Source organism: Aotus nancymaae, unplaced genomic scaffold (assembly GCF_030222135.1).
Source record: "Aotus nancymaae isolate 86718 unplaced genomic scaffold, 86718_ANA_hifiasm-v0.15.2.pri h1tg000007l, whole genome shotgun sequence".
Taxonomy (NCBI): Eukaryota; Metazoa; Chordata; class Mammalia; order Primates; family Aotidae; genus Aotus; species Aotus nancymaae.
Window position 1 is genome coordinate 38,871,743 of NW_026988418.1, and position 21,678 is coordinate 38,893,420.

Genomic DNA, 21,678 nt, shown 5'->3' on the forward strand with positions numbered 1-21,678 from the left:
TAACTGCATTGGCCAATAAAACAGGGTGATTAAAGTGAATATGGTATAAAAGCAAAGCCCAAAACACAGTTACACATCATAAAAATGCTTCAATTTTTTGTCACCGTATTAAATTTTAGAAATCTCTTCTCATAATTAATTACTATTCCCACACTCCAGAGTGATTCTCAAACTCTGAGTGATGGTTCTCCTGTGACTTCCAGTTCTTTCCAGGGTAAGAGAGGGAGGCAGGTGGAAAATCATCGCCTTTCCTACACTCTTCCACCATCAGGAAAATGGTAAAATTGGATAAAAGAATAAGTGTCAAACTGTCTTTCCTCTAACTCTCTTTTTTCCTTCTTTCCATTTCTAGCTCTTTCTAAACAGATAAAGAAAAGGTTCTTATCAAATAGATTCTGCTGGAAGATCACAATGTAGCAAAGCATGTGGTGGAGAATCTAGCACTGATAGACTTGTTAACTCTGAAAGATGAAGGAAATATCTTGTTCTTAGCAATGAAGTGTTATCATAGCACTTGACACAATCCTGTTGGATTAATACAGATGATTTATGTGACCCATCTAGATTCCTGTGCATGTCACTGAAGATCCTCTTTAATACAAATACTGGTACTTCTGTTTTTCTCCCCTGACCTGTCCACTGCTTGGGTCGTGAGAAGCCACTGTCTTCTTTCCACATATCCTGTTGTTTCTATGCTCTGGTTTCTTTTTATATGCTTTCCTGCTCTCTGGGATCGCTCTTCCTTCCCCTACTTTTCTTCCCATCATCATGACCATGCTGTTCTTCACTTCATCCTTAACTTCCAGATTGAGCAGACCACTTCTTCCTCTCATCCTCATTAAACTCTGGACTCCACATTAAACAGTACCTAGGTTGTAATCTCATTGAGAGCAGAGAGTACCTCTGAGTCTCACTGACCTTTCTGTGTCTAGTACCAAGCACAGCGCCTGGCACAAAATAAGTGTGTAATACATAGTGATCTGAACTGAGGTTCTGAACGGAATTTACTGTGTCCAATTTTTTCATCCCTCTGTAAGGATCACTATATCTACTCTTCTATTTTTACTTGGAAGATGCATTTTGGGAACAAGTCATTGAAAACAACTTACATTAGGTTCTTTCTGCATTCTCTGATTGCATGCCTTTCATAAGAATATTTTATAGACAGTACTTCTGTCACTCTCATGATATAGGTTAATATCACTGTATTGAATGAATAACTTATTTATTGAGCTGCTGTTTTTCTCATAGACTCTTTTTCTTTTAGAAAAATACAGCTTTGACAGATAAAGGACCTAGAATATCTATATATAAGAACAGAGAAAAGATGTACTTGGCCTCTAATTTCCTGACACTGTAATAAGCCAACTTTGATAACATTGATTTAATAACTAACCCAAGATAGATCTTAAAATCACTCAATCTATAGTTTCTTTAAAGAAAATAATTCAGCCAACAAAGGCACGTGAAATGAATGATAAGCAAGGATCATCAATACTATGATATTTATTCCATGTCTTGAGTCCAAGAGAATAATGCTGGGATAGTTTCATTCCATAAAGAAGGCAAAACAATTTATGTATTGTGACTATTATGAGAAAGGCAATTGTGTAGTAGTTTGTGCTACTATGTGCTAGGTGCTGTACTTGGTAAATATTTTATTACTTCATTTAGACCTTATTACATTAGTGTATGAATCAGGCTTCTCCAGGAAAATGGGACCAATAAGACTTATCTATCTACATATCTTATTATACATGCATACATATATACACACATACATATACACCTATATTAAGAGATTTACTAAAGGTAACTGGCTCATATGACTATGGAGGCTTGCAAGTCTCAAATCTGCAAGTGGTCAGTAGGCCATAGACTCAAGACAACCAATGGTGTAGTTCCAGGCTAAAGGCTGACAAGCTTGAGACCCAGGAAGAACCAATGTTTCAGTTCAAGTCCAAAGCAGGGAAAAAGGCAATGCGCTTGTCAAAGGCACTCAGGCAAGATAAATTCTGTCTTACTTGGGGAAAAGTTAGCCTTTTTGTTCTATTTAGGCCTTCAACTGACTGAATGAGATCCACCCACATTAGGGTGGGCAATCTGCTTTACTCAGTCTACCAATTTTAATTTCATTCAAATACATCCTCCCAGAAACACCTGGAATAATGTTTGAACAAATATTTGGGTACCCAAGGCCCAGTCAAGTTAACACATAAAATCAATCATTGTCACATCTTAGTAGTAAGTTCCACAGCTATCTCTGCTTTTTAAAAGAGAAACAGTGAGAGGTGATGTAACTTCCTTGTCACATACAACTGGTAAATGGCAGAAGCTGTTCCAACCCAGGTCTGACTGACCAAATCACAGTGTTTAAAAAGTGATCAGGGTTTGGAATTTAGAGAGAACTGTGGTTTTTGTGAGAATTAATTTTTTTAAAAAATGAACCACCAAAGAATGTATCACTGTGATTGGCACACAAACTCATTACAGCTAATATTATTATTAGCATTAAAAGCATTATTATTAATTTGTTAATATTATATAAACCTTTGTATCCTTAGAATAGTTGGTAGTGGGAATGCCAAAATGGATATTAAATGAAAATATATGTGAACAATATTTTGTTTGATCATTATTAATCTCTATTCTTTTTCTTGCTTTTGTGACAAAAAGATAAAAAATTGTGATTCACCAGACAATTAATTTCTCTAACATATCTTCTTGTAAAGATAATAGTACCTTTGGCAGAGATATACCTCATTCCTGCTGATGTCATTAGAAAGTAACAAGGTCAACCAAAATGAGAAATTTACAGTGTTCCTGTCTTTCCAGCTTTTAATAAGTATTGTCAAAAGAAATAATAATCAGATTTGAACTCGTTTGTCCTTAAATACCTTTTTCTAAAGGCCTCCTAGGAAATCTATTGTAAGATCAAAAGCAGTTGGGAAAAAGTAAAAATCACTTAAGTATACTTCCTTACTCTATTCTATATGATAGAAATAAAGTACTTATTCACTGTCAATGACCTGGACACTGGGATATTTGCATTCTTTTTTAGAAAAATGTAGGAGAATGTTGATAAAGGGAGCTCTGATAAACTAATAAGCCATATGTTCTTATATGTAAATAAAATATGGACTTCTGGGGATTTAATGGTGTTTTCAGACCTTCAGCCTCCTTTTTAGAGCAAGACTTCAGGCAAAATTGTGAAATTAGTTACATATATATACATACATATGTGTGTGTATCTATCTGTCTATTTCTCTCTCTCTCTCTATCTCTCTCTCTATCCTTCCTCTTCTGCTATTGAGTCTCCTATCTTCCATCACCCTCAGGGACCAAAATCCTCATGTTCTTTCATCTTCACATTTTGTGTTTTCAGCAAAGGATGTGGTATCTCCTTTGAGATACCATGACTTACAAGAATTATTGTACTCTTTCTACAAATCCCCTTTATAATTTAATGAGCTTTGTAATTTAAAAAGCCTTAATTTTAGGCATCAATGAGATTGAAGAGGCATTTGCTAAAATCAGAGAGAAATTCCTGGAGTTGCTGAAATCATAGCGTATAGAAAACAGGCTCATTCTCTGATTTTCCTAGACATTAAGGCCAGCCTGTTTATTTATCATTTTCTACCTAACACAGGCTCTCCATTTCAGCCATGTGGATCATGGTACTGATCACCTTTTCCTGATTTATACTAGTACTTTCTTTATCTAGAAACCACTAGTACTGACGAAGTTAGCAGTACAGAAGAAACTAGTGGTTTCTTCTGTATTAATACTGTTATCTCCACTCAAAATGCCTTGCACTCATCTCTTGGGCAATCCATACCCCTTACTTTATCTGAGCCCAATTTAATCCAAATTCTCCTCTCTCTAACACAAACTGTTTAATCAAGAAATGAACCATCCTCCAAAGAAACAACTATGGCAGAGTATAACATAATATACAGCAATAGCCATTTATGCATGGACTGGTGATAGATTCATTGTACTCCTCATTAAAGCATATTTTCTTGTAAGGGACACAGATAGATATATAGAAAAAAATAATATAGTGAGGAGAATTCGATAGGAGCAAATGACCCAGGATATAATAGGAATACAGAGCGTGAGTGTGCATTGTTGTTGGTTGGGCACCCCTTAGAAATTGTATCATCTTGTTTCTCTAATTTTGCTAAGTAACCAATACATCATAGTTAGAAAAGATAATATTTTATTCTAATAGGACCAATAAAAATATATACAATAAACAACATTTCCTGCAAAGGGAGTTGTAGTGAGATCCATGAGCTCCATTAGATCTTCTTATCTTTTCCTCTCAGCATCTCATGCTTCACATCAAAGAGGCTGCTGGTTCATATGCATCCCAGCTTCCCTCTCCCTGGTGTGGAAAGGGGCTCACTGAAGTGAAGTCCCCACAGCCATACCAACAAACAGTGTTTGACATGTGGTTGCCTGCAGAAACAGCCATATGAAGGGTATTTATATTCCTAAGGCACTGGGAGATTTTTATAGAGAGCAATGATTAAGAATTGGCCTGCTTAGGTTTGAGTTTATCACTTACTAACTGTTTGACATAGGAAAGAGGATTAAACTCTTCATGTCTTGATTTTCTCATCTATAAAATGGAGTAATAATAATAGTACTACCTCATAGGATGGAAATGAGAAGAAAATGAGATAAAGTTCTTCACACTGCACCTAACTTAGCATAAGCCTGCTGTAAAAAATCCCCACAACTAGGTGGTTTAAAACAACAGAAATTCACTGGATGTGGTGGCTCATGCCTGTAATCTCAGCACTTTGGGAGGGTAATGTGGGAGGATCACTTGAGGTCAGGAATTTGAGACCAGCGTGGCCAACATAGTGAAACCTCATCTCTACTAAAAGCAAAAAATTAGCTGGGCGTATTGGTGCATGCTTGTAATGCCAGCTACTTGGAGGCTGAAGCGAGAGGTTCTCTTGAACCTGTCAGCATCTGGTGGTTGCTGGAGATCTTGGCATTCCTACATTTGTAGACACATCTCTCCAATTTCTGTCTCTGTCATTATGTGGCTCTCCTTGTGTGTCTGTCAGTGGCTTCACATGGTCTTCTTTTAAAGACATCAGTCATTGGATTTAGGGCCCACTTTAATCCAGTATGGTCTCATCTTAATTTAATTAATTACAGCTGCAAAGACTCTATTTCTAAAAGAAGTCACATTTACAGGTTCCAAGTTAACGTGAATTTTGGGGGACAATATTCAACTCAGTACATCTAAAAGTCATGCAATAACTGCTAGTTAAAACACACTCACTTGTTTCACCACACAAGAAAACCCCGCAAAGTACAAGTTCACCCACTCACACAGAGGGAATTTTGGGAAGATATTGACTTGAACATGGCCTTACTTTTCTTCACCCACCATTCCACATTATCCATTTCTGAGTCTAGGAGCAGGTAGTGCTTCCAGAAGAAGGCTCTCTGGGTGGGAATGAGGTTGTTGGAGGGAGCTGGTAAAGAAACACTATTTTCTGGGTCACTCCCAGGGGAGAGTTGATATCAGAATACACGGTTTCTCTGAACCTCAAGAAGTCGAAGAGTAGCTAACAGGCAGGCTCAGTCCTTTCTAACCCAGAGAATGAGCAAATGGGAAGAAATAATTGGGTACAGAGATGATGGATGGGCCCAAACAGCCTCACTGCTACTATATAGTGCTTCTTCTCCAAAATACAGAGACCAGGTGTGCCTTCTTCCATTTGCCTTTGGCTATTCGAGGTACCATAGAATCTGTGTCTGAACCCCAATAAGCAGACAAAGGAAAATAACAAAGCACATCATGGGCCCAGTTAGAGACTAAAAAAAGGAGCATGACTCTTGGAATGGACTCCTATTGAAATACAGCTGCTTAGAAAAGACAAAGGATAACCTGGATAAAACAATGAAAGGCACCCTTAAGGATATAAAAGGAGAGCACAAAACAGATTGTTTGGAACTGAAAACATGATTTACAAATGAAACATCAGTAGATGAAGAAAGAAGAGCATAGTTTCTGTCTAAAGCTATGTACTGATCTGAGACATCAAAGTTCTCAAGACACAGAGCAAATATTTACATTCCAAAAATGAAATCATGATGGAAAAGAGAACAGACTTGGAGAAAAGATCTGTGAAGCTAACAAGGAAAAAATAGGAATTCCAATTAAAGAAAAAGCAACAGATTGATGAGAGAGCTGAAAAAAAGGGCCTGATTACTATTTGAAAGTGCATACCACATTTTAGGAAAGACTGAAAAGAAAAGACGTAACTAGGCATATCCTGGTAAAATTCCTGAATTCCAGGATAGAGAAAAAAAACTCACAAAATTCCAGGCAGAAAGAAAAAGGCAAAACAGTCAGACTGTCTTTGAATTTCAGTGATATGTGAAGTGGTAGAATAACATCCACAGATGACTTAGAGAAAAGGACTAAAACCTAATGATCCAATACAGAAGCAATATATAATTTATGGGTCATGCAAAAGGAAGATGTTTTGGGCTATGCTCTGCCTAAGGAAAGTATGTTAGAAAGGACACCAAGCAAAGAAGTTGGAGCAAAGACTTAAATGTAAGGGAAGATGAAGGAGAGAGAAAAATATGTTTAGAAATAAGAAAGGAGGCTTAACTGAAGATATAAAAGAAGCCGTAGATACAGTAGAGGGAATACTATGTGCAACTTTTTAACAATAAATTTGAAGACCTAGAGGAAATAGATGTTTTCCTAGTAAAATGCAAATGATCAAAGTTGGCATAAGAAGAAATAGAAAACTTGATAGACCAATTCCTGTAGCAGACATTGAAACTATAAAAAAGATCATTATTTAAGAAGAACAGCAGAATCAAAATTTCTCAGCTGCATGTTATCTAACTTTTAAAGAACAGTTAATTCTAGTGTTTTTTTTTAAACTATTCCAGATCTAGAAAAAAATGAAAAGTACCCAGATTCATTTTATAAATCCGATTCATTTTATAAGTTCAGCATTAATATCAAAGCTTGACAAAAAGTAAATAAAAGGAAATTATAGTCAACTCTAATTGTAAATATAGAGGTGGCCAATATGAGGGTCAGTAAGAAAAGGATAAGGAACTTTGAGAGTATCAAATTCTGAAAATAATAGTAGCTTCTTTCTGCTCTTCATCAATCAGAACTAGATTTGCTAGTGGTATATGACAGAACAGCCAAAATTAAAGAGGATTAAATGTGACAATTTTAACTTTCCATTTTATAAAAAAGTCAAGAGCCAGGTTGTCCATAGTTGACACACTGACTCCTCAAAGTTATCAGGAACCCAAGGCTTTGTCTAGCTCTTTTATCGTCCCTAGAGACTTAATTCTTTTAGTCCAAGGTGGCTCCTGGAGCTCTAAAATTCACATCCATCTGTAGCAGCAGGATAGAGAAAGTGATACAGGAAAAAGTTACAAAAGGCATATACCAATTATATTTTAATGTGGTTTATCTGAAATTGCCAGTATCACTGCTGTTTATAGCATACTGGTAAGAATTTAGTCTATTTGCCACATCCAGTTGCAAAGAATCCTGGGAGTATTGTTTTGTTTTTAAAATCACCTTGGCCATATGAATCATTACAAATCAGAGGTTCTGTGACATAGGAAGTGGGAGAGATCAGATATTGAGATCCAAAACTAGCTACTTCTGTTCCATGTATTTTGGGACAAAAGCAACTCCCTGTCTGTAGGAAAGAAGTACCTTACAGTAGGCAGTGTTGAAGAATGGTTTTCCTTCCATGTTGTTCCTTTGAGATGCCAATGCTTATAAAAAGGAGGTTGCCTCCCAACTCACTTCCTAAATAGCATAGTCCAGAAGCAATCCATCTCCATATGGATGTCAAAAAGGCATTTCAGACCTGACATGTATAAAGCAGAGCACTTGCCTCTATTGGTACCCCTGCCCAAACCTGTTTCTTCTCCAGTTCCAGCTCTCATAAAATACCATCACCTGCCCAAGTGCTCAAACTAAAAACCTTGGAGTCATTTTTTATTCCACTCTTGTCTTCACTATTTCCCTACCCCCTTACCTTCATTGCATTAGTTCTACCTCCAAAATCTAAACCAAACCTATCCACTTCTCTCCATCACCACTATTTCCAACCCTCGTCCAAGCAACCATTAACTCTTGCCTTGTTGCCAAAATATCCTTCCTACCTCATCTCTTCATTTCCAGTCTCACCAACTAATGATTTATTCTCCACATTAGAGACTGAATATTTTTACAATCCTTTTTTATTTGATATTTAAAAATTAAATAGTAATTTTATTTCATCAGATGAAACAACACAATTCAGATGTGCATAAAGACAAATCTAGTCATCTTCCCTGTTACCCACACCCCTCTGAGGTCACTTATTAACCTCCTGGCTGGCCTTTTTCCTCACCAATCTCTTTTTACACATGAACTTATACAAACAAATTAATAAATTTTACTTATTTTTTCTGAAAAACAGTATACATTATTCAGCTTGTTAGCTTGTATTTTCATTTTTTATATAAATTGTATCATGTCTTGAGGGGGGTCTCCTATTTTCAACAGGGAACGTTAAGCCTCTTTTAACTTGTATTTGTCCAGTTGGTATAGGCTGAGCTAGATAGGAATTAAAGAAGTAAGTGGCTGAACTAGGAATTAGAAACCAGTGGGCTAGCAGTCTGCCACATCTCTTAAGCAAGCTATAGGTAAATAGAAAAATGTCAACCACATTCAGATAACTTTTCTGAACCAGAGGGACGTCTTTTAGAAATGCTACTGTATTTAAACAGCTACCTTGTGTGCATGCTCATGGTTGTTTAAGGGCCTACCCTAACGGTTGTACCAATTTACATTCCCATCAGTATTTTGTGTTTCCCTTTTTCCATCATCCCTGTTAAGTTTGGGTGAAAGTGATCTATTCTTTTTAATAAACTACTCATGTTTAAAAGATAGAGAGCTAAGAACTGCCTACCTCATCACAGTGCAGAGGAAACAATTGGAGAAATATTTTAGACTGTCAGACTTCATCTTGGCCATTTAGTAAAACAACAACTGAAAAATCTACCTGCTGACATGACTCTCATTCGCAGTTGAGGTCGGGAAGCAAGAATTCGTTTGACTAGGCTTCTGTTTTATTTGAATAACTTGGTTATTCCATATTGGAGTTCACCGGTAGGTCATATGCTGAAAAACCATTTTCTGAACTTTAAAAATGATTGCTGATCTAGATTAGAAAAGAGGTAGATTTGGAAATGTTCTGAAAGCCATCGGTGAGAAATACTTTGTGTCAGCGTTCAGATAAGCACGACTGGCCATGAGCTCCCTGTCATTTAGGGAAGCTGAGCTATTGCCTATGAAGCTTTCTGTGCAGGGTCTATGGCGAAGTGAGCTGAAAGCTCTGTATGGTTGAATGAACTGAAAAGCAGAATGCCCATTGGCTACGTGTCCCAGGATCATCTGCAATGTCTGAGTTTCCACTTGGCCGCACAGAAAATGGGTTCCTTATAAATTATTGTTTTAGTGTCAGCAAATAAAGTTATCATGGGTCATATTTTTTCCCCTTTTATACCGGATGCTTTTTAAAAGGTCTTTGCATCGTGTATTTCTTAGTTTTTTGTTTTTTTTTTTTTCAGTGAATGCTGAAAGCTTAGAATTGAAACAGCCTCCTTCTGTTTAGCTGTTTGTTTTTTTCTTTTAACATTTCCAATTTCTTGCTGCATTTCATGAGAGTCCTAATATCCTAATCTAGTCACACTACAATGATTTTCATTTATAGGATAAAATTGCACCCACAGCATCAAATTAAACTCTCTTTTAAAATTAAATCAGTGGTTAAAAAGTTAACCCTGTGAATAATAAACATGTATATTTTCTATATATATAAAATAACTAGCATGTATTTAAGAAATTATAGTTTGCAATGCCTCTCTATGCATATTTTAATCAACCCTTATGCCAATTCTGTGAAGTTGGTATTATTGTCCTATTTTGCAAATAGGAGTTGGGTTTCAGGAAGAATAAGTGACTTGCCCAAGATCACACACCAATAACTGGTAGAAGTAGGACTCTTACCCATTTTTTTTCAGATTCTAAGTCCTGTATCTTGTCTCCTCCTTAGAAGAAACAGTATTGATTCATTCATTGTTTATTTACTCAACCGTTTAACAAAGTTAACAAAAACAGTGTTGGCACTGAGTTGGCTCTTAAAACACAGGAAACAACAGGACACAGTCCCTGCTTTGATGAAGCCTATAGTCAAATGGGGGAAGATAATCAAGTAAACAGGAAGTGATAACACAGGATGGTCCATGCTTTGTTAGGGAAACTACAGGGAATAATGGGAGCCCTAGAGAGGCACCTAACCCAGAGGGGCAGAAGGAATGATGGAGTGGTCAGTGAAAGCTTTCTAGAAGAGATGATGTCTAAGATCAGACAATAAATAAGAATTTGTGGTATGAAATGGAGAAGAACATTCTGGACTGATAGAGCAGAATGTGCAAAGGCCCTGAGGCAGGACAAATAAAAAAAATCCAGTGTATAGCACTACTTGAGGAAGGCTACTCTGGCATGAGTATGGAATGAATGGGAGAGACAGTGAGACTACCGCAAGGGAGGGCAGATAGGAGATTATAGTAATAAAAAAGGTGATGGATGACAGTGGCCTGTACTGATGCCTGGTGACTACATCTCATCACTCAAGTACTTGTGGCAGTTCCATTTGGTGGACAAAAGGCAGACCTGCCTGAGCACTGTCTAAGGCTAGCAATGCGAAGAAGGGTCTCCAGGCTCCTAAACTATCCCAACAACAACCCGAGAGCCCCTAGTAATGCAGATTTTGCTCAGTTGGCTGCCCAGTTAATTTGCCAAATCTTTGAATTGGTTTATAGTTTACCTTCTCCAGATACACAGAAACTTCTTCCTTGATGGTATTTTTTTGCTGCTTAGTCAAAAGCATGTGACTGACATGCAGTAGACATCTTAGCCACTCTGACTGGTTTTATGTGATTGAGTTGTAGTTATCTGAGGATTAGACAGATATTGATTCATGTCTTGTTTCATGTATTAGATTCTCATCTAATCAAAGCATTGCAAAAACATCATCTCCTAAATGTGAAATTACTCAGTGAATAAATCATAACGTGAAGCTTTCAGGCAAGCCATATTTAGGAAATGAAATTTAAGTAGGAGAAATTACAAAAGGGATAGGGCGAACAATTACCGTTCTGAAAATAATCATTTACCCTCTCCTAGTACTTGGTGTTGGAGAAGCAATGTGACGAATAGAAGGGAAATGCAAATTGAGAGATATCCTACTCAATTAAGCTGGATATCATCCCCTGCTATTTACAGAGGATAAAATCTAACTTCCTTAGCATGGCAGACGAAGCCTTTCAGGGTCTTTCCTCACCAGGCTGTTCTGCCTTGTATTCTTCCCTCACATGTTTCCCTCTTCCTGGAATATCCTTTCCTTGTTTGCCTATTGGCCAAATTCCTGTTTACTTCACAAGTTTTTGCTTAAGCCTGACTTCCTCTCTGACAGCTTTTCCATCTTCCGTGCTTCCCCACCCACTGCATTCTGATGCTGTCTTTCCCTGCACTTCTGTTGTACCTTGTTATGCTTTTATTACTGCACATTATGAATGCACATACAGTTAATCCTCATTATTCACAGATTCCATATTTGTGAATTTTCCTACTTGCTAAAATTTATTTGTAACCCCTAAACTGATACTTGCACCACTTTCCTAGTCATTCATGGACACATGCATAATAGCAAAATTTTTGTGTCCGCTGACACACATTCCCAGCTGAGGTCAAATTTAGGGATACTCTGCTTTCCTCCTTTTGCTTTCATACTATGAACATGTATCCATTTTGCGGTCTGTTTGGTGCCATATTGTCTCATTTTTGTGCTTTTCATTGGTGATTTTCCCATCTAGAATGCCCCCAAAGATAGTGCTGAAGTGCTGTCTAGTGTGCCTAACCACAAAAAGTCTCTGATGTGTCTTAAAAAGAAAATACGTGTATTAGGTAAGCTTCATTTAGGCATGAAGTGTAATGCTTTTGGCTAGCGCTATATTCAATGTCAATGAATCAACAATATGTATTAAATAAGGTATCTTTAAACAAAATGCCACATAAAACAAGGTTACATATCGATCAGTGGACATAAAAAATTTGTCACCAGAAGGTCACGGGAACTCAACCCCATATTTCCCCTTGGAGCAATGGTTCAATATTTGCTAATTCAGCATTTGGAATGACTTTATAGTATATGAGTCTCATGACTAATGAGAATCAACTACATTCATATATTTGTGTGCCTATAAAATTCCTTGAGGAATGAGACCATCACCTCTGTATACCTAATATTAACATTATCGTTAATATAAGCACGTGGTTGGTGCTTAATATTCTTGATAATAATACCAAGGGATATTTCAAACATTGATTTCATTGGTCATTACAGGTTCTTCCTTATGCCAGTCCACCAAGAATACCTGCTTAAAGGTCAGGTAATTACAAGTCCCTTTAAATATTAGCTTGGGCATAAGCTCCTAAGAAATTATTAATTGTCTTAAACATTTATCAATTTAAAGGGATTGTGGCATTATTGGGCTGGGAGTTATGTAACTGTGGAAAAGTCAAGATATTATCTAATATACACAGACAGAAAGAGGCTACTTAAAACACATTTGCTAAGCAGCGGGTTTCAATGGTAGGGCCTAGGAATTTGTATCTTTAACAAGGACCCTAGTGATTCATATGTAAGATGTTAACAAAACACCATGTGAAACAGTGCTATCAGGTGTTCCTTACCTAGTTGTCTTCTCTGGAGATACTCAAAGGGATCTTTAACTCTGGTAATTTTTCAGATAACTGAAGCATTTTTGTGACTTCATGAATTTTAAATATTTTACCATTTATGTCAATTTACAAAAAGCTCTATTGGGTCTATTTCATCTCTTTTTCACTAAGGAGCAAGTGGTGATCAATTTGACTAAGAGTTCAGACTAACACTACGATGTCTTTTTAGTGTCTTCCACTGCTCTTGGTCTATGCAGTCCACTCAGAGCTGGGATATTAGCTTCTAATTTGGGTGCTCTCTTAAAGTTAAGTTTTAGGGTAGTATAAGGATAGGTTAGGTTATGCTGTGGTAACAAGCAACTCCCAAACTCTCTGGGTTTGAAAAGACAAAAGTTTATTTTTTTCTAATACTACATGCTTAACTTGTGGTGGCAGGGACAATGCTCATTAATGCTCATTCAGGCACCCAGGATGATGGAAGCATTATCATTTTACAACATTTCTGTTTCAACACAAGGGTTCAGGGTTTGCTGTGACAGTGGAAATAAGCATGGAGGATATTGCGCTGGATCTTAACTGTACCTGCTTAGTAGTGGCACATCACTTCTGTTCTCATTCCATTGGCCAAAGCAAGCAACTGGCTGTGCCTAACTTCAAAACAGAGCAGTATAATCCTCAGTATTCCCAAAAGAAGAGAAGAGAAATATTGAGGAGTATTTGTAATTTCTACCATAATCTAATAACTAAATACTAGATTCACCTTTCCCCCGACATCCAAAATACACTTCTTACCCCTGCTCCCCGCAAGAGAGAGAACTCCAAATCCCCATGAAACACTATAAACTAAAAAGATGTGCCCCTCCTTCACTCCCTACCCTTCCTATAGAATAGGACAGGATAATGTCAATAAATATTCACATTCTCTGAGAGGAAGAATGGTAGATACATAACAGTAGCTGATCTGGAGCAATTATGAAAACTCACTGGGCATGTGATGATTTCCTACATTGGAGGTAAAGAATATTCCTTGATTGAACTCCATTCAGATCTCTAGGAGAGTCTCCCAGTCCATCAATCCCCACAGCCCTTGGCTTGGCCCTCTAGGAGGTACTTTCTTGTCTATTATCATCCTTGCTTTGGGTGATGCTGCCATCTCAACATAGGTCTTCAGGGTTAGCTGTGTCAGGAGAAGTGAAGAATCATGCTCTGAATTTTAAATGCTTCTGCAATAAAGTGTATTATGTCATTTTTGTTGGCCAAAACCAGATGAATACTAACTGAAATGGGGAGGATCATGTCCTTTTCCCATGTGCTCAGAAGGAGAGAAGAACTCAAATACATTAGTGAGCCTTGGTATTGTTTACCACACTTAGTTTCTGTTTCTGCACTTACTTGCTTAAAGAGCAGAGTTCCAGCAGACAGACTGTCTCAGGCCTGTCTGACAAAGCTCAGGCCTGGCTTTGCTATTTACTTTCCCAGAGACCTTAAGTAAATTACTAACCCGTTAAACAACCCTCAGTTTCCTTATCTATGAAAAAGAGACTATAAGAGTACCTTCCTCCGTGGGTGGCTCCAAGGATAAATGCAAAGTGTGTGGCAAAGTAAATTCTCTCAAATGTTAGCTGTGGTGTTTACTGCCTTCCTGATCACAACATTCTGTGCTGGAATATTCTGGAAACTACATTCTTTTCACAGAATAGGTGTTCTCTACTGTGAGGTCTATAATCCCCTCCCCCAGTGGATTATTGTTAAATGTGATGGGATAAATGAAGAGGGATTTTTTTTTTTGTTGTTGTTGTTTGATGGTTTATTTTAAGACAAGTCTCACTTTGTAGCCCAGGCTGGAGTGCAGTAGTGCGATCTGGGCTCACTGTAACCTCCACCTCTGGGGTTTAAGCAATCTCCTGCCTCAGCCTCCTCAGAAGCTGGGATTACAGGTGCCTGCCACTACACCCGGCTAATTCTTCTATTTTTAGTAGCGATGGGGTTTCACCATGTTGGTCAGGCTGGTCTCGAACTCCTAACCTCAACTGATCCACCCTCCAAGGTGCTAGGATTACAGATGTGATAAAGAGGGATTTTATGAGTCTTTTGTTGGGCAGGGCTTCTTTCTAAGAGCCCCCATTTGTGTAGCACCGTGACACCTGCTGCACAGCATCGTTAATCATCTTTCTGGCACAGTAGTTAGGAAAATTTTGTTTATTCACTTCATGCTCAGCTTAGGGAATGCCACAGACTCCTTCTAAGACCATGTATTTCATTGCTTGAGTCATTGAACACAATAGGACAATACACAAAGATTTCTGAGAAATGACTGAATTTCAGCAAATTCAGGATAAATTATAGGAAATCAATGATTGATAATTCTGTGAGGTAAAAAGTACTCTCTTAACATGTCCTTTGAGCCTTCTGGGTACTGCTAATGACATGTCTTTTTTTACTATCTTGAAGTAAGATTTCATAATAAAGAATGCTGTTTAATTTCTCTGCACCAATGGAAAAACACCCACTGGCTCCCACAAAGCATTTTGGAAACCCGTGTTATACCAGGCATTATAATGATCATTTGGAAGGTGAAAATATGGGAGATTGCTTCTTGCCCTCAAGGAATTTCTAATCCAGTGGGAAGAAAATGAATGGGAGAGAAAATTTTATACACTGTGTTAAACACTGCATCCAAAGAGCAAACAACATGAAAGAGATTCTCAAACAAAAAAAAAACAACTGAGGTCTACATAACTTATGTCTACCTGCAGTGTTAAGATTTAATTTAGTTGCCACGACAAGTGGGCTGAATTGATCGTCAAAATGCAGTTGGTAATTCTGTACTGTGACCTATCTATACAGCTAAATCATATTCACTTTATTATCTTGGGATAATAGACCAAACAGTTTTGGTTCCTATGAAATCTGCCTTGGCCTTATTACATTTTATAACAGCAGAATAGCTTGTTACATTCATTTTGTTTGTTTATTTTTCTCCTGGCCTTGTTTGTAAAGAACTGTATATAAAATAAAATACTCAGTTGATTTACACATTGACATTTGGGCATCCCTAATCAAAGGCTATTCATGACTTCACCTTTCTAGTGTCTCTTCCTTAGGAACCTCAGAGATAGATTGGTGAATGTTATCTATCAATTTGCCTTTCTTTTCACTGGAGATATAGAAATTTATATTATTTTGGAATGCTGAATTTAACCTTTTCCACACCAGTGTTTTATCTGCCTGGGACAAAGGGGATAAAATGGTCAGTAAAAAGCAGGTCAGAGGAGATTACCGGTGAGAAAGAAAGCTTGATTCAGAAGGGTGGTAGTGGCACTCACAGCGTTTTTGAGGTACTTAAGATATTGTAATATCTCATGAGAAACTGTCTTCAACAAGCAAAGAAGAATGTCAGGAAATTGTATGACTCTTTGAAATAGCTCTCCATCAAAGAGTGATGAGGGAGCTTTCTGAAAGCAACAACCTTATGAAGTGGGAGCCTAGGTAATACCTAGACTGTCATCTAACAAACTTTCTGAGAGTTTAGTGATATTATCTCAAAATTGAGAAACGATCATTAAATAAGGAATTAAACACAAATGTGTGCTTGAGATCAGCTGTCAGAAAGTAAGACAAATCTGACTCCAGTATCTAGATAGACAAATGCGTAAACTAGGCCTGGCTAGCTTAGGCAGAGCGGCCACACAGGACTGTGCTCGTTGTCAGGTGCACAGCAGCACCACACTGAAGGGAGCATCATCCACATCATAGACCTGTGCATTTATCATTTGGGGCAGATGGCAGTAAAGTGTCCTGTTCTAAGAAATCCATATGCTAGAGCAATGTCCTCACAAGTGTCTCGAGGAGGGGGACTCCTTTTCTAATTTGCACAGAGCAGTGTATGGAGTAGCAGCACCCTGGCTCCTCCTCAAAAATAATGAGTTCAGACATTCCTCAGCATTTTTTGGTGTTTGAGTCCATTCTGGCAGGACTCTGTCACCAAAACTCCTTCGTTCATTTGGCTAACAACTAATTGAACATCTGCTGCATGACAGCCACTATTGTGGGTACTTGGACACAAGGGAGAAGACAACAGACAAAACTTTCTGCCCTTAGGAATCTTTCCCTCCAAAGTGAACTTTGAACTGAGGAGTAGATATAGTAGAGAACATGGAGAGAGTGGTGCAGAGGACCATGATCAGGCTTAAAGGACAAAAAGATCCTGCGTTTAATCCCAGCTCCAGAATGGTATGGCCTCAGGCAATTTGACTTAGATTATTTCTCTACAGAAAGGTTAATAATACTTTCCTCATTGTGCTTGTTGGAAAAGTTGAAGATAAGATTCTTAATAAACCCTTTTCATGTGGAGCTTATGACACAGCAAGTATGCAATTGACGATAGTAATAGTTATTATTGTTGTAATTATTATCTAAGCAAGGATAATAGAATGGACAATCCAATTCTGAATCTACTCCTGGACAGCAACATCTGCTAACTGTGGCTGCCTGAGATGGAAGGAGGGTGTTGGAAGTTTTATTTTACTTCTGCGTAAAACTTGTTCTCTAACCCTCACTGAAGAAGGCTAGGATAGCGAAACAGGACAGACCTCAAGACCTATGTGAGAAAAAAAGGCTTAAAGAATTAAGACCCTAATCATCTCTATGGGAAATGGACATTGAAATGAAATTTCTCTGAGATGGGAAGGCCATGCTTAGTTATGTTTATACGTGTTTTTAGGCGGGATGAGTTTGATGGGAAAGAGAGATTGAATCAGGAGGCTGTCGCTGGTCAGCTCCAGGAGGCCAACTCTGAGATGGGGATTTGCATGCAGGAGGATTGTCGAGTGTGCTCCTAGGTTCAACAGCTATAGGCAGCAAGGAAAGCAAGATTGGGCAGAATGGGAAATTAAACAGCAATGTATTGAAAGAGGCCTCACCTGAACTTGTAGGAGCTCTGAAGCTGGTGGCTATTCAGACTTGGCTAGAATAGGAAAGAGGGGGCCAGGCTTTTATTCTCATCTGCCATCATTGAATCATTATTGCGTGTAGGTTGTCCTTGAGGAGAGTGACTTTGAATGAAGTGGCTCTCTTCAGAGGGAGGCAAATCCTATTGAGGGACTCAGATGAGAGCTGCCAGCTGCCAACATACCCGGCAGCTGGGAAGCAAGTCCTGCAACCCTGGAGGGAAAGAGCTGAGCAGAGCATCTACGCAGAGGTGAAGGACATCTCCAAGGTAAACCTATCCATAAAGAACCCTGCCGACAGATGAGCTAGCTGTACTTCCTAATCTTGTCCTCATTGCAGCATATCAAAAATAATAATATGTGTATGCTGTATTTGGGTAAAAAATTAGGCTGCTTGTGGTCTGAGGCAACGAGCTCAGGAGCTTCAGCTGCCTGCCATGTGGCAACCAGACAGCCCTGAGGATTGAGGGGACCAAGGTTTCGGCAAACTCATTTAAGTATCCTGAGCCTGTGCACACTGCTTGGGAGGTGGTGAATTAAGGTGCTAAGAACAGGTTTTGATGGGTACAAAGATGCTAGGAATCATTTGGGAAAGGCATGCAGTCAATAGTGTGTAAGGAATAAACATAATTCCTCCTGCCACATTTGTGTAAGATTCACTCTTTGAGTATCTTAATTGTTACAAAATCAAAGACTAGGCTCTAAGTAATGATGTCTTCACTCTGACTTTCCTCACCCTCAGCAAAGTGTTTGAGACCTATGAAACCTCTCTGGATCCAGAGACATGGATTTAGTTTCTCTGGGGCTGCCAATTACTCTGGAACCCAGAATTCAGTTCATTATTATGTAGCCTGATTGAGGTGCCCCTAAAATACATTATTGATTCCCTTCCTCTTTTGTTTTCCATCTGTGCTGCTCATTACAAAATGATGAAAGGTGGAGAGCTGTGCTGTGGCTCATGGTCTGTCTGACTGCTGCCGTCCATCACAGATTTGCAAGTCAATGCCCTGTTGACAATTCTGTTATTAAGCAACATGTCAGACATTACAGCCTAGGGTTAAAAATATGTTTTGTTTGGCCCTTGTATTAGGCCATTTTTGTGTTGCTATAAAGAAATACCTGAGGCTGTGTAATTTATAAAGAAAATAGGCTTAACTGGCTTGTAGTCCTGCAGGCTGTGTATGCACGGCACTAACATTTTCTTGGCTTCTAGTGAGGCCCTCAGGAAGCTTACAATCATGGTAGAAAGTGAAGTGGAATCAAGCATGTCAAATGGCGAGAGACTGGAAGCAAGAGAGAGAAGAGGTGCCACATTCTTTTAAACAATCAGATCTTGCATGAACTCACTCATCACCAAGGGGATGGCACTAGCCTTTCATGAAGGATCCACCCCCATAATCCAAACGTTTCCTACCAGGCCCCACCTCCAACACTGGAGATTACATTTCAACATGAGATTTGGAGGAGACAAATATCCTAAGCATATCGGCCCTCATAGTGTTATTAGTTCATACAGTGTATATATATATTTAAATGTTAGTTTCCAGCTTAAAAAGAAATTGAGAGATTTATGAAAAACTCAAAGGATCTGGAAAGGCTAGCCCCTGATTTGTTCCCATGTGGGGAAAATTGGTTCAAGCTGACTTACAGCTATAACTTATTATTATTATTTTTTTGAGAGGTAGTCTTGCTTTGTCGCCCAAGTTGGAATGCAGTGTCATGATCTCGGCTCACTGCAACCTCTGCCTCCTGGGTTCAAGCAATTCTCCTGCCTCAGCCTCCCAAGTAGCTGGGATTAGAGGTGCATGCCATCACACCTGGCTAAGTTTTGTATTTTTAATAGAGACAGGGTTTCATGTTGGCCAGGCTGGTCTCAAACTCCTGACCTCAGGTGATCCACCTGCCTTGATCTCCCAAAGTGCTGGGATTATACATGAGAGCCACTATGCCCGGCTGGGTATACCTTCTTGAGATGGGGTTTGGACTCACTGGTTTGTCTCAGTCTCCACCATGTCCTAGTCTCTCCCTACACAATTGCTTCAATCATTTATGTTACTTGCTGGACCCTATAAGAATTTGAACCCAGTTGCTTCAATCATTAATGTTACTTGCTGGACCCTATAAGAATTTGATGCTTGGTTTGTATAAGTTTGGGGGCCTCGTGAGACTTCTAATAGGCATGAAGGAAAATGGTTAAAATTAGTCTTGGGGACAAAACAGTATTGTAATTGATTGATATGACTTTGATTCATCAAGCTTGAGGTGTGGCCAAGGTCATGGGAGCCTATAGGTGGTATCCATCGGGGAAGAAGACAGACAAGCAGCAGCTGCTGTTGAGGAATGGCTGTGGAAATAGTGAGGTAGGGGAACCCTCCAATGAACCTCAGCAGTAAAGACACATAGTCAGAAATAAGTTAGTAACAGGGAGCTACTGAAAAATACGGGTTCAGAGAATTCAGGGGACGAGCCAACAAATGAGTTCCAGGAACCTAGAATAAGAGGGAGTGAAACTGGAAAGATACTCGCTTGCCTGTGGTGACCAAGGGTTCCCCGACATTGGTCTTGTCTCCTTTGTATATCAGACTCTGCCTGTGGTCTCTAAGGGTACATGGACTCAGCCTCAGGCAACTTGAAAGACTCATACAGCTGATAAAAAGAAAAACACCTGATAGAAAACAAATATATTTGTTTCAGGTAGTATTCTGTTCCATTCCAGTCCAGAATACTAATATACTGATGTAATGACCAAAGTAATATATTATTTATGTATACAGCATAAGCATAGGAACAATTGAAATTTAAAATCAGGTAATATATGTTGTTAGGTAACCACTGTAGCCCAGCTCCAGGTGAGATAATTGATCAAATCCACCCTCTCCCAACAGACAATGCATAGTGTTATTGACTCCACAGGAAACTTGCTGCTCTTTTTCTCCTTCTGCACAGCTCCATACCTTTTACAAGCAGGAGGAGTTTTAAGTCATGTATTAGGTACATGACTCACATGTCTTGTCTTTTTTATGAGATTTCTGAATTCTCCTTGTATAACAACGATCACACTGATCAAGCTCAGTCCCCTTCTCTTCTTCCTTTCCCTCTTGGTCTCTCTCACTTGCCCGCCCTGCTTTCTTCTCTGCTAGTTGCCCTTCCTACTTTTCTTGTGTTTCTCTTCTTGTTGTTACCCCTTTTCTCTGATTGACAGATAACTAGTTTTTGTTTGCTTGCTGAACGTTAGAGCTCCTTCACATCCTGTGTGTGTCTCTCTCTGCTTTTATTTCTTTGATGAGAAAAGCAGACCCTTAAGTCTCCAAGGAGTTTGGAACTATAGAGGTTAGAGTTCTCACTTCGGCCTGAGGACAGCTTATCCCTTCCTTCGCCTTTTGTTGGGGATAGGAATCTCCCTCTTTCCTATGGTTTTGGTGGCCTTTGGCTGGAAGTTTGGAGAGTTAGGCTAGAGCTACCAAATTAGTGATGTTTTGAGCCATTTCGGCTGATCATTCTTATGTATGGACCAGCCACAATGCCCTGTCAACAGGTGAAGCCATGAGACAGGGTGTAGGTGTCTGAGGATTATTTCATCCAGCTTGGCCAATGAGACACATAGTTTGTATAAGGATAAACAAAAGAGACAAAAATAGCTTGAGAAAGACTGGGCAGAAGTGAAATTAGGATAGCAAGAATCTATACAGAAAGAGAAAAGAATTTTACTTTGAAGATATTTTGTGGCCATCTGAACAGAAGCTGCTCACATGTTCCTTCCATTTGTGAACTAGAAGTGAAGTTAATGACAGTTGATAGGAACAGCTCCTTATTCACAGGAATTAAATAAAGGGAAGCTATAGGTAAGTGTTCCAAGTGCAAACGTGTGGCTCAAATAAGCCCAAGACTTAGCTGCCTGTGTGTTGAATGAGGTTG

General features: G+C 38.7%; 1 pseudogene; it reads left to right on the forward strand.

The window, feature by feature from the left end:
- Positions 1-18,230, forward strand: part of LOC105710163 (protein CDV3 homolog) — a 48,706-nt pseudogene extending 30,476 nt beyond the window's left edge.
- Positions 18,231-21,678: the final 3,448 nt, after the last annotated feature.